We start from the raw sequence: 13,492 nt of genomic DNA on the forward strand, positions 1-13,492 counted from the left end.
GAAATCATATTGAAGCAAGTATTAGTATTAACATTACAGTTCAGTTTGTGGGATACAAATAAGAAGAGACACAAATTTTAAAAAGTCCCTGCACCAGTGAACTAACGATTGAAATAAAAAAGATCTGTATGGCGAATGATGGTATAGATGGGAAGCTTATCCTCAATGAGCCAACTAGTCAGAAGACAGCTCCTCACTGTCAAAAGATATTAAAATGCTATACCCAGAGATATTGTCAATGAAAATTTCACTGTGGTTTGAGAAGATGTGTGGTGGTTTGGACCTTGGTTTTTCCCCCAGAGGCTGAAAAGTGGTAGACCCCAAGGGGTGGAAACCCCTGGATGTTTTGAAGTTTTGCCCAATGGGCGCTCCTGTGGAAATGTAAACATATCACAAGCTCACCGGAAGAGATGAGTTGTAGTTTTGGTGGTTGTTGGAGTGGTGGCCATGTTGTGAGCCACGAGGTAGGGGCTCTGAGCCCCTTGGGGCCTCTGGCCCCCTCCCAGCCCCTGGCTGGGGGAAGATTGCAGAGACTTGGAACAGTCTTAGACTGGGCTAAGTGTCTGTAGTATGCCGGGAGATGTTTTTCTCCATGGGCACAGAGCAGCAGCCGGCACTGACCAGAGAAACAGTGGCACAGAGCCAGGACAGATAAGACCTGAACCGGAGGAGCAACAGAGACATGCAGCATCGCAGAAAGGACTCCTGGAAAGGGAGAGAGAGAGAGCCAGCAGCAGAGCTACAGAGTTTGGGGTAAGACTGAATACCAGACCCCAAAACTCCCTTGAGACCCCTCTTAGAGAAGAGGGATATGGACTCCTATTTTTGGAGAGAGAGTTTAGACATGCAGCACCAGAGAGAGAGAGGAGCTAAGAAGCTCAAAAGACGTCCCGGAGCTGGACCAGAACGGCTGGATGGAATGCGGGGGGAGTTGACCTTGGCTCCCCCTTCGCACTGCTGCCACGGTGGCAGCCTGAGAACAGGGCACAGAGGCCCTGCAGGAGCTTGAATCTCCTGGAGATACCAGACCGTCACGAAGACCCCCCTGTGTCTTCGTGATATGACCGTGGTGAAACGACCTTGTCTGGGGTGACGAAGCCCACGGAAAGACTCCTCGGTTGTGAGGCAATGGGGCCGAGGGAGATTGGATACCTCCCTCGTGGATGCTGGCAGAAAGCCAGCCACAGCTGCTGCATGCATGAGAAGAAGAAACCTGCTGCTGCTGCTTCTATCATCCTGGCGAGCTGAGACAGAGCAGAAGAGCTTTGGTAAGACTGAACTGAAAGCTGCCTTCAATGTTCTAACCCAAGAGGAGTGAAGATCTACAAGGAAATCCCCCGAAGGCTCGGGCTCGGGGTTGGAATTCCCACAAAGTAAGAACAAAAATCCTGACTGCCATACTTAAATCTGCTGCCTTGGAAGATGCTCCTGCTGTTCAGAGACTGGAAGGGATCTGTCCTTCTTTCCCTCCTGGACTTTTATTTGGAGGGGAGAGGAGATCTGATCCATTGTAAATACTATAAGTCATGGTAGAGATATTGTGATCGTGTGTATAATGAGATATGGTATTTATCTGTACAGTCATTGTAATATATTCCCTTTCCCCCATTCTGAGTCTGGTGTGTTTTGTCTGGAAAAACCCATCTCACATTAGGTTGAGATGTGGGAGGGGGCTTAGACTAGGGGATTGGATTTTGAGGCTATCTCAAACCATGACAGATGTCAACAAAAGGAATAAAGATTTATAAAAATAAATAGTACTTCTTTCCTGAGATAGTAATCAGATTGCATTTTTGAAAAAAAATTACTTTTTTTTATTGTGGTAATAAAATTTAAGCTGAGACTATTGCAAAGTTAGTTCTTATTCAACATGTTCATTTTTTGTTAATATAAATGGTTTTACATAAGGGTATCATAAGAGTATGTATTCCAAGCTCCATCCTTTCCTGCTTTCATTGATCCTCATTTGAATTTTATAAAAATAATTTTTGTGTTTTTCTGAGTGTTTGTGCAATATCTCAATTCAGAATGGGTCTCTGGTTGCTATTATAGCAAATAAATGTATAAGAACTAGAACAGTCATACAGGAACATAACCTATGGAATTGAAATGGTCATAGTTTATTAAAAAAAAATTAAAAAAAATTGAGTTGTCTCCTTTCAAAATTAAAGTGATCTTTTGGTTTTGTTGCTGACTATAAACTAGGGTAAGTATTGATACTGGAAGACCCATGAATAATTACTTTCCAGGGTATTATTATGCTACTTTCCAGGGTATTATTATGCTATGCCCTATATGGACCATTTATCATTGATTTTTTTTAAATATTAAATAATCATAACACCTAATCAGAAAAAATTCCAATTTTTTCGTAATTGAGTTCCCAGTAAAATTTTTTATAGGGGAATGACTTTTCCTTTAGTAGTCAATGAAAAATGACCTGCAAATTAGACTATAAGGACAACTGTCCTCTCCTAAATATATAGAATAAAAATATAGAATCTCTAGCCATGACAGACTTTCTGCTTTTTGGGAAGTTGATTTCACAGTTGCATTACTATCAATTACTGCTATTTTACCTTCTTCCATTACAACAAGGACAGCAGCTTAAAATAAAATGATAACTTCTCATTCTGAGTGTTCTTTGCAAACACCTACCAAGAAGTAATGAGGGCCCAAAGAAACTTCCAGCTGCAGACTAAGGAGTGTTTATCACTAGTCAGCACATCATGCAGTTACAGGTTTGCAGTAGCTGTTGGATGGGAAGGAGGTTGTTACATGGCCTGAATAACTGTTCACAGAGGATACCATGCATGACGGAGGGTACTATATTGTAGATTCCTGCATCCAAAGAAACAGATCCAGAGATGTTTGGAGTTGAGCCTGGAAGCTGGGGCATTCTTTAAAGAATCTTTCTATGTAGTAATAACCTGTGGCTTGCACAGACTCTTTCTTTCTCTTTCTTTNTTCTTTCTTTCTTTCTTTCTTTCTTTCTTTCTTTCTTTCTTTCTTTCTTTCTTTCTTTCTTTCTTTCTTTCCTTCTTCCTTTCCTTCTTTCCTTCTTTCTTTCCTTCTTCCTTTCCTTCTTTCCTTCTTTCTTTCCTTCTTCCTTTCCTTCTTTCTTTCTTTCTTTCTTTCTCTTTCTTTCTTTCTTTCTTTCTTTCTTTCTTTCTTTCTTTCTTTCTTTCTTTCTTTTTTCTTTCTTTCTTTCTTTCTTTCTTTCTTTCTTTCTTTCTTTCTTTCTTTCTTTCTTCCTATATTGTTTGTGAACTAAGTATGGGCAATGAATTTCTAGCATTTGTAATATAAGCCTTCCCACTTGCAGAAACTAGATACACCTTTCAGTTATGAGAGGCATAAATCCTTATTAACTATTAACTAGTGTTATAGGTAGCATAGAATTATTCAAGCAATAAAAGACTTTATTTTTTCCCTTGGTTAGTTGTAAATGAGCCCAGAGGGAACCTAGGAGTTCTAAGTTAAGCTCATTTCATACCTGTAGCCATAGCTTTAAACCCTAATCCTGAATATGTTTATACATTTTTAATAGGACCCCAATTTTACATGCAGTATCCTCCAGTGGCTTCAGCTGCTGCAGCATTCTCCTGAACAGTTTTTCACGTAATAGGCTCAGCAGGTTCAATGCTTGATTATCTTTTTTCCAGTTCAATATCTTCTCTTTTCCCTTTGTTATACATCGACGAGAGGACTATATGCAGGTTCTCTGGGAGGATGACTCTTATGTGAACGTGCAAGCAAAGTGGAATCGATCTAGCTGAATCCAGTATTCAAGAAATTTAACTGAATTATTGAAATTCAGGGTTGGACCCCTGGGACCTTGATCCTGTATTGTCAGCTTCAAATCCAAGGTGCACCGGCTGCTTGATAATGTGTTCATAGGATTTGCAGTAGAAGGGGTGGTGAATCAAAGCCTGTGACAGTATCGCTAACAGACAGAAAACAGAGGAACTGATGCTGAATACATTTAAAAATAAATCAATATAGACTGGCCTGATTGAACAATTCTGGCAATGCGTTGTGCTGGCATGGCTGCTGACTTACCAGTTTAAGAGTAGGCTCAGGATTCATGGTAGCTGGAAAGCTGGAGAGGCCTGTTGCTGCAGCAAAGCATTTAACTTCAAGGCAGAGAATATTTCTCATCTGTTTTCACTTGCCAGAAGCTAGAAACTATTGTTGCAGCTGCCAAATGGAACTAAACCAGGATTAAAAGAGAAATGAAAGGATAAAATGATACTTGTAAAAAGGTAACAAATAAAAATCCAAAGAAATGGCTTTCATTTATACTGATGTGAGTGCAAGTGCTCTGCTTATTTTCCTCAGATATTTAAAGATCATTGAGAATTTCAGGCTGAGGTCAATTAAAAAAAAAAAAAAAGAGAGAGAGACAAAGGAGTTTAAAAACATTAATGCAAAATAGTGTTCAGCCTTTACCACTTCTACTGAGACCCAAGTCCCATCCTTCCTCAAGTGGGACCACTGGAAAAGGGACACAGAGACAGCTGCAGAACTGCTCTGCCCCACTGTATGTTGTCTCTTCATTCTCTCTCACCAGTTCACCTGCTTTGTTCAATTTATCATTGTCTGCTTCCCTTGAAATGGGACCTGAGAACACCTGGCTAAGCTGGACTGTGCAGTTGTCACTTTAACTTCTGCAAGAGGAGGACAGCTTTATAGCCTTTCTGCAGCATTATTCCCTTTGATGGGAATAAACAATATACACTTCTTTCTTCTATCACAATATTGTTCTGAAGCACTTAACCTTCCTTCCTTCTGTTCTTCCAGCCTATGTCAGTGGGAACATCAACAACTCAGGACTTTCAGGGCTGATTCCTCCAAGGGACCTAGTATTCTTTATCCCTTTGGAGTCAAGGGGCTCAATCAGGCTAAAACCATTGTGTGAGTACTTCTCTGTAATCAGACTACTCATGGCCATTAGTGCCTCGCTGTATGTATAGGACCCCTGACTCCAGTGGGAGCCAAGGTCATCCAGCAGCACACTGGATCATTGCCTCACAAAAATGCAGATTATATGTATCTACCTAAGGACAAGGTTTTGAGGAATACAAATTAAGTCAATGAGACCAAAGTAGCACCTTTGCATCTTTCACCTTCAGAATTTTGTTGAATGGGAGCATACTGTTGAAATGTGGACTTAGTGAGGTGCATTCAGAAATCCTACAAAATTTACTACTTAGTTGGCTATGATATTAAGGTATCTACTCCTTATAGCTTAATTCTAAAATATAGAGAGTACAACAGAGTAGTGAGACACAGGAATTAGTCTCATTACCTGTGGGAGACCCTAAGAAATCTGCAACAACCTAAACATAAAAGCAACAATATTCATTATTTCTGATTTAATAAATAAATCAGGTATCACCTATGTGGCAACCCATCCATGCCTCTTTTCTTACATTCTTGCTCCATTTACAAACACTTCGTCTTGACATCTGCAATCTAAATTACGGGCAACAGCCAACATCAGATCAACATGAACCCGGATTCTCAAAGTAGGAAAGTTCCTGGAGTTAAACGATGCAGAGGCTCTTGTTTGGTGAATTTCAACTTATGTCCTAAAGTGATATCGTAATGAGTGCTTCTTTCTGCCCTGCACTTGATGTTCACTTCTCACTTAAAGGTATGTGTGGGTGCTGTACAGAAATATAGAGGGAAAATTACTGTAAAGCCAGAAGAAATCCCTACCTCTGAGGTCTTTGTGTAGTAAACCTCAAGTCAAAAACCAAGTAATTACCTACATTAGAATGTATCACCATGTAATATGAGAGGTAATAACGGGTCAGCATCCCTCTCTCCACACTTCTGAAACCCCACATCATGCAGATCCCTCTTTCCACCCACAAATCTAGAAGATATAAAAGGTCACCGTTATTTTACAGCATGAATTGCCCTGTATTTGTTGGGATGTTAGGGTTGTCACTGTTTTACAAGTAAGCACTATAAGCAAGAGGATATTTTAAAATCCATTTACTTTAGTATGTATTCCTAAACAATTTTCTATTTTCGTTCTTTCTTGGTTTTTTGTCTGCTTCATTCTGCTCCATTCATATTTAACTTCTTTGAATTCAAAATAATAAATTAATTTATTAGAAAAATGACACTCTGTAAGTGCTCACATGACAGAAGAAGCAATGTTGAAAATGTTTCAAAATAAATAATCAGTGCTATGTTAGGGGGCACTACTTTGAGCAGTCCTGGCAAAGCATTTGCTATGTTGGAATGATTGAGGTTAAGACAATTTAAAAGCGAGCAAGAATTTTGATTGTAAGAAGACAGAAAAGTCACCACAGGAGTAAAACACATAGCTTTCAGAACTCACAAAGCATGCATATACTAGTTTATAAAATGAGTTAACCTGTCTGTTCTCTGGTGTGGTGGGGGAAAAAAAGTTTTCCCTCTGGAGTTAAAAAAATGGTAACCCCCGAGGGGGTGGTGTCCCTTGGGGTTGATCCAATCAGCGCTCATGCAAAATTTAAACATATCACACCAAAACAGAAAAGAAGGTTGATGAAGTAGTTGTTGGAAGAAGTGGCCATGTTCTGAAGCCACAAGGAGAGGGGGCAGGAGCCATGGCCCCCCAGTCCCCGGCTGGGGTCATAGAAACTCGGAAACAGTGTTAAACTGGACCAAAGTCCATGACTGAGAAGCTGAGAGTCTTTCTCCACTGTGAGTGGGCAGCAGGAGATACTAAAAGCAGCGGCAGAGCAGCAGTGGACAGAGAACTGTGGCAGAGAACCAGAAGGAGATAAGGAGCAGCGGAAACAAGCATGCAGCTAAGCAGAGAGACAGAGATCTCTAATGGAGAGAGAGAGAGAGAGAACTAAGCTCTACAGAGACAGAGTTTTGGGGTAATAACTGAACCAAACCCCCCAAAACCCTTTTGAGACCCCTCCTAAGTGGAGGGGGTGGACTCCTACTGGATGGAAGTCCTAAAATGCAGCATGCGGTAGAGAGAGAGGAGCTAAGAAGCTCAGAGACGTCCTGAAGCTGGACCAGGACGGCCAGAAGGAATGCGGGGGAAGTGTCCTTGCTCCCCCGCTGCTGCTGCCAAGTTGGCAGCTGAGACAGAGCACAGGAGCTCTGGTAGAATGGTTCAGGCAAAGACTTTCAACTGAAAGCTGCCCTATCATTCTGACTCAAGGGAGCTTGAATCCCCTGAGGAAAGGGACCGTCACGAAGACCCCTGCGCTTCGTGATATGATGTGGTGAAGCGAACCTGTCCCTGCTATCACAGTCCATGGAAGAGAGAGGGGTGAGAGGAGACCCCCTCATGTATAATGGAAAGAGATCCAGCTACAGCTTCTGCATGGAAGAAGAAAGGCTGCTGCCCTAAACATGGAAAGGATCTTTCCTTTTCCCTTCTGGACTTTTATTGGAGGGAGAAGAGATTTGATCCATTGTAAATATTGCTTTATCATAGGAAAGATAGTTAAGATTATGCATATGATGTATTCTAATATTTATTTGTATAGTGATTGTAATAAAATTCCCTTCCCCCCCTATTGAGTCTTGTGTTGTGTCTGGAAAACCCATCTCACACTGGGGTGATATGTGGAAGGGGGGCTTGGACTCGGGAACTGGATTTTAGGGTTCTCAAACCACGACATCTGGCCATGTGGGAAGTGACAAGGCAAAGTCAGCATCCTTGTAGCTAACCTCTCTTTCTCCAAATGCAATGGCTCATCTGTCCTTTGCATTCGGGTCCACTGCAGATCATGCCTGGGCCCATGTTCACAATGAAATAATGTGTCAGGGAACATATTAACTATGGAATCAGGTCCGGAGGTAGAAAAACAAAACCACAAACAAACCACTAACCAATAAACAAACAAGATCACAAACAACAAAAAAAAAATCTAGAATCACAGAATATGCTCAGTTGGAAGGGACCCACAAGGATCATCAAGTCCTGCACAGGATCATCCCAAGAGTCACACCATGCGCCTGAGGGTATCATCCAAATGCTTCTTGAACTCTGGCAGGCTTGGTACTGTGGCCACTTCCCTGGCGAGCCTGTTCCAGCACCCAACCATCCTCTGGCTGAGGAAACTTTTTCTAGTATCCAACCTAAATCTTCCCTGACACAAGTTCAGGCCATTCCCCAGGTCCTGTCACTGGTCACCACAGAGAAGAGATCAGTGCCTGCCCCTCCTCTTCCCCTCACAAGGAAGTTGTAGACTGCAATGAGGTGCCCTTCTCAGTCTCTTCTTCTCCAGGATGAACAGACCAAGTGATATCAGCCACACCTCATAGAGCTTCCCCTCACAGCCCTTCACCATCTTCACCATCCTCCTTTGGACATTGTCTAATAGCTTAATATCTTTCTTATATTGGTTTGCCCAAAACTGCACACAATATTCAAGGTGAGGCCATCCCAGCGCAGAGCAGAGTGGGACAATCCCCTTCCTTGACCGGCTGGTGATGCTTTGCCTGATGCCCCCCAGGACATGGTTGGCCCTCCTGGCTGCCAGGGCACTGCTGACTCACATTCAACTTGTCATCGAGCAGGACCCCCAGGTCCCTTTCCATGGCACTGCTTTCCAGCATCTCATTCCCCAGTCTGGTACTTACCCTTGTTGAACTTCATATGGTTGGTGATTGCCAACCAGTCCTCTAATTTGTCAAGGTCTCTCTGCAGGGCCTTCCTGCCTTCAAGGGAGTCAACAGCTCCTCTGAGTTTTGTATCATCTGCAAACTTGCTTAATATCACTTCCAGTCCTACATCCAAATAATTTATGAAGATGTTGAAGAGCATAAGGCCTAAGATGGAGCCCTGTGGAACCCCACTAGTGACAGGTCACCAGCCTGATGTTACCCCGTTCACTATCACCCTCTGTGCTTGATCCATGAGCCAATTGCTCACCCACCGCATGATGTGTTTTTCCAGCTGTGGGCTGGACATTTTATCCAGATGGATCATGTGAGAGATAGTATTGAAAGCTTTACTGAAACCCAAAAAGATTACATCGACTGGTTTCTCTTGATGAACTAGATGGGTTGCCTTGTCATAAAAGGAAATCAGATTTGATAAGCAGGATTTTTCTCTCATGAAGCTATGCTGGTTGTAACCAATGACTACGTTCTCTTTCAGGTGTTTTTCAACACCTCCCAGAATAATCTCCATAACTTTACGGCACCAAAGTGAGACTGACAGGCCTGTAGTTTCTGGAGTCCTGCTTCTTGCCCTTCTTGAAAGCTTGGACAATATTTGCCAATTTCCAGTCATCTAGGATCTCTCTGGATTCCCAAGACTGCTCAAAAATCATTGAGAGAGGTTTTACGATGACATCAGCTAGCTCTTTAAGGATTCTGGGATGAATCCCATGAGGGCTCATAGATTTGTAGGGATCCAGCTTGAGCAGGAGATCCTGCACATTTTCAGGGTTGACTGGAAGTTAATCATTCTTGCAGTCATGGTCCTCCAGCTCAGGGCATGGAGACCTCCTTGGTCCATCATCTGTGTTGAAGACAGAGGCAAAGAAAGTGTTAAACACCTCTGCCTTGTCTCTATCCCTATCTGTGAGGTGACCATCCTCATTCTGTAACAGGCCGATGATATTTCCATACTGCCTTTTGCCATTAATATATTTGAAAAAACTCTTTTTATTTTCCCTCACATTTCTGGGAAGCTTCAACTTCAGCCGAGCTTTGGCCACACAAATTTTCTCCCTAGGGCAGCAAGTAGCATCTCTGAAGTCTTCCCATGTCCCTTGACCTTGCTTCCACTGGGCTTACACCTTCCTTTTTGACCTTATTTCAAAGAGAAGATCCCTGCTCAGCTAAGCCCCACAACCTTTAATTAATTACTGTTTTCTCTTTCCACATAGCTCTTTGGAAGGTGGGTGTTGTACTTTTTTTGGTAATAAGTTTTATTTAATAAAAATTGTTAATGAACTTCACTCTCTTTTTTTTTCCACCAAGGACTCAGTGAAATCAGTGAAAACACTCCTGAAGAACTTAACAGGAAATGGATCCAACCCTCTTGGTCTTTTGCTTCCCCTGCAGCATTTTTCTTTTTATGTTGGTTCCTCTTTCCCTTTTTCACTATCATCCAATTAAAATCTTCATTAACATAAATCAAATACTAACATATGACTAATGCATTCAAGTAAAAACAGAAAAATATACACAGATGCTAACAACTGAGAATTCAGAAAAATTAAATATGTTGATCTGGAAAAGTTACTTTGCTGACACCTTACTCCCTTTCTATTTAGAAGACTTTGCTTTTGGAGCATGCATTAAAATATTTTCTGCATGCTTAGAATATTCTGTGATCTGTGTGGAACCAAATAATGTAGTCTATATACAGGAATGCTGAGGGGGTTTCTAATACATCAGAATGGTGTTCTAGATCCTCAAGGAGGAAAAAAAACATTCTGAGAAAATGCTTTGGACTGGGAAATTGTTATAGCAACACAATGTTTATTTTCACAAATACGACTTTTTTTTACACTCCAAAAGGAGGAAGAGAAAAAGAAGAGAAGTAAATAAAAAAGAATCTTTGTTTTAAGTTTTTTGGTCTCAAGTAACAAGTTGGTAACTACAAAGAAAAATGAACTCCCTTCCCATCTTCTGTGCAGCAGCACAGTGGTAAATTACCTAGGAATGTGAATCATTTCTGTACTGCTTTTGCTGAAATGAGAGTGCTGCTGCAGGGAGCCTGTACCAAATAGAGTTCTGTGGAATATCCAAAGCAAAATTAAAACACACAGGACACCTGCCATTGCAGCCCATGGGACTCTAGAGGAATTGCAGTGTTCTCTGCTGATCCTGATACATCCATCAGCAATTCATCAGCACTTGAACTAAGTTTTCAGCACTTCTAGATGTCAGGGAGAGCTTTAGCATATTGTGTGGTGAAGCACTTGTGTCTTCAGTGTTCCTGCCTGGTTAAATTGAATGCTCAGAAGAAATCAACTGGATTTCATGTGCTTAGATACTTTCTGTATTGGTATTGACAGAAGAAATCTAGTATTGGCCTGCCAGGCAGCTGCCGAAGAGAGAGTTCCAGAGTGCTTCCCAGCTCCCAGGCTTCTCTGCACATCCCAGATCCAGATCCAGACTCCTTGCTCAAGTGCCCTTTTACTGCTCCTCAACATTGAGAGTAAACCTGGATTTACAGATTAAAAAGGAACAGCTGCACTTCCCAGGTCCCCAGAGGAGAAAAAATCACAGACTATGCTGTGTTGGAAGAGATCCACAAGGATCATTGAGTCCAACTCTTAGTCCTGCACAGGATCATCCTCAAGAGTCATACCATACGCCTGAGAGTATCATCCAAACATTTCTTGAACTCTGGCAGGCTTGGTGCTGTGACAACTTCCCTGGGGAGTGGTACTCGTACCGAACCACCCTCAGAGTGAAGAACCTTTCTTTCCCCTCAAAGAAGTAATACAGATCATGAAAGTAGTTTAGTGTCAGGGTTGCTAAAGTCAGGGATGCTCCACAGGGGAAGGGGTTCCAGGAGGTTGGGTGGTGACAGGGCAGGCAGGGGCAGTGTCCTGCCTGGCAAGTTCGCGGTCTTGTGGTGCCCCAGCCAAGCCAGGAAAGCAGGGAACATGGACAGACAGACACTGCAGACTGCCCCTTAGACCGGGCAGACAGCCCCAGGGATAGGGAGTGATGCCCATGGGGCCCTGACAATTAACATAGTTAAATAGATCATTATAGAGTGAAGTCTATATACAGGTATAAAGTTACAGGTATCACTGATATGCACATATAAAACTAAAGTGACAACTTTCTACTGAATAATTTCTTTAGCATTTTATCCTTTCTATTGCTTAATTTCAGTCTCGTTGCTCATTGTTTCCTACTTTGTTCAGTTAAATATTACTTTGATTTCAACAGACCAGGTCCATATGCATAAGGACAATGTAGGTATTATTAAAATCAGGGTCTTGATCTTTTTGGCTTCATTTTTCCAGCTTCAACATGAAGTCTCATTCTAGGACACTTCTCCATCTCCAGCTCTTCATCATAATCAATCACATTATCAAATCCTTTTCACTGAAAATATTATGCATTGAAACTAATTCAATTTCTTGCCACCACTACTTCTATTATAACATTTTTCTAGAACATTTTTTTTTCCAATTTCAGTGCTGCATTTATTATGTCTTATTTAGGTCAAAATTGTCCCTTAGCTTTAGTGGGCCTTCCTTTACTTTTCCATCTGCTTTTATTATGTCTTTATAAAAATAGACCAAAAGTACTCTTGGTTTTTATTTCATTGCATTAAACAATTTGATAAGATTTGGCCACAAATCAGGTTTTCTGTTCCTATAGCACTGCTATTAACTCTTATCCTCTCTCCACCTGCTCCATTAGGAGTTTAACTTGTTGAGTTTTATGACTTGAATTCTAAACTCCATACCAGATAATGTCTCAACAGTGCAACTTATAATTAATACTTAATGCTTTCGTTTTGCAAAAGCCTCACTGGATACATTTGAGAATTGTATTTCCATTTTTTACTGCTACATGCACCTAGGTGGTGCATAATAATTCTTTGACTGACTAATACCCCTAAGTCTTCCCATTTCAACCAGTGGGCCTTAGGATGATTGCAGAAATTCTGATTGAAAAATTCTCATTGCTCCCTATGTTCATTACCTCACATTTCAAACTAATTAAATCACATACATTGTCCCATTTCTAAAGCCTATCCATTTCTTCCCATGTGATATTCTGATCATCTTCCATATTGTTCATGTCTGCTACATTTGTATTTCTTGAAAAAAAATTAACGCTTTCTATATCTTGTACTCAAGATATTTTCCATAACATTGGCTCTGATTCTGATTCTTGGGGAATTACAGCCAACAATTTATTTTTATTTAAGCATAATTTTTTGTAGTTCCCACATTATGATCTTGTGCTAATCTACCTTTTGTTGCCAATATGTAGTTATTTTCCATGTGTATTGAATCCAAGTAAATTAAATGATGAAACAATCTTTTCAGACAAGTTCTGTTGCCAAAGTTATGATGAGATCTACTTACTTATTCATGGGCCTTTTTACCCCCTTTTTCATTCATCTCCATATACTTACATATAATTCAAATGTTGTACTTAAACTTCATATAAAACTAATGTAAGATTACCACGTTTTATTGGGCCATTTCTAATCCCTTTTCTAGACAAAGTATCCTTTGTTCTAGCTGTGCATAGTAGCTCTACCACGAGCTAGAGTCACTGCTTCCAGGTTCTTCTAGACTTTGTGTGCCATCCTCTCTTCTGAGTGGTCCCCTGATCCATACCCATGGAGTTCAGTTGTCTCAGCAGGCTACACCAAGCACCAAGGCATCCTCCAAAGGCAGGCCCAAAGTGCCAGGCTTTTGAAGGATGAGCTATTTGTGAGAAGGTCTTGCTGGTTCAGTCGGGGACCAGGATTTCCAAAGGCCTTATTGCTGTTGACTGAATCTCCTAGAAAACAGCAAACTGAAGC

This window comes from Lepidothrix coronata, unplaced genomic scaffold (genome assembly GCF_001604755.1).
Source record: "Lepidothrix coronata isolate B3197 unplaced genomic scaffold, Lepidothrix_coronata-1.0 Scaffold143, whole genome shotgun sequence".
Taxonomy (NCBI): Eukaryota; Metazoa; Chordata; class Aves; order Passeriformes; family Pipridae; genus Lepidothrix; species Lepidothrix coronata.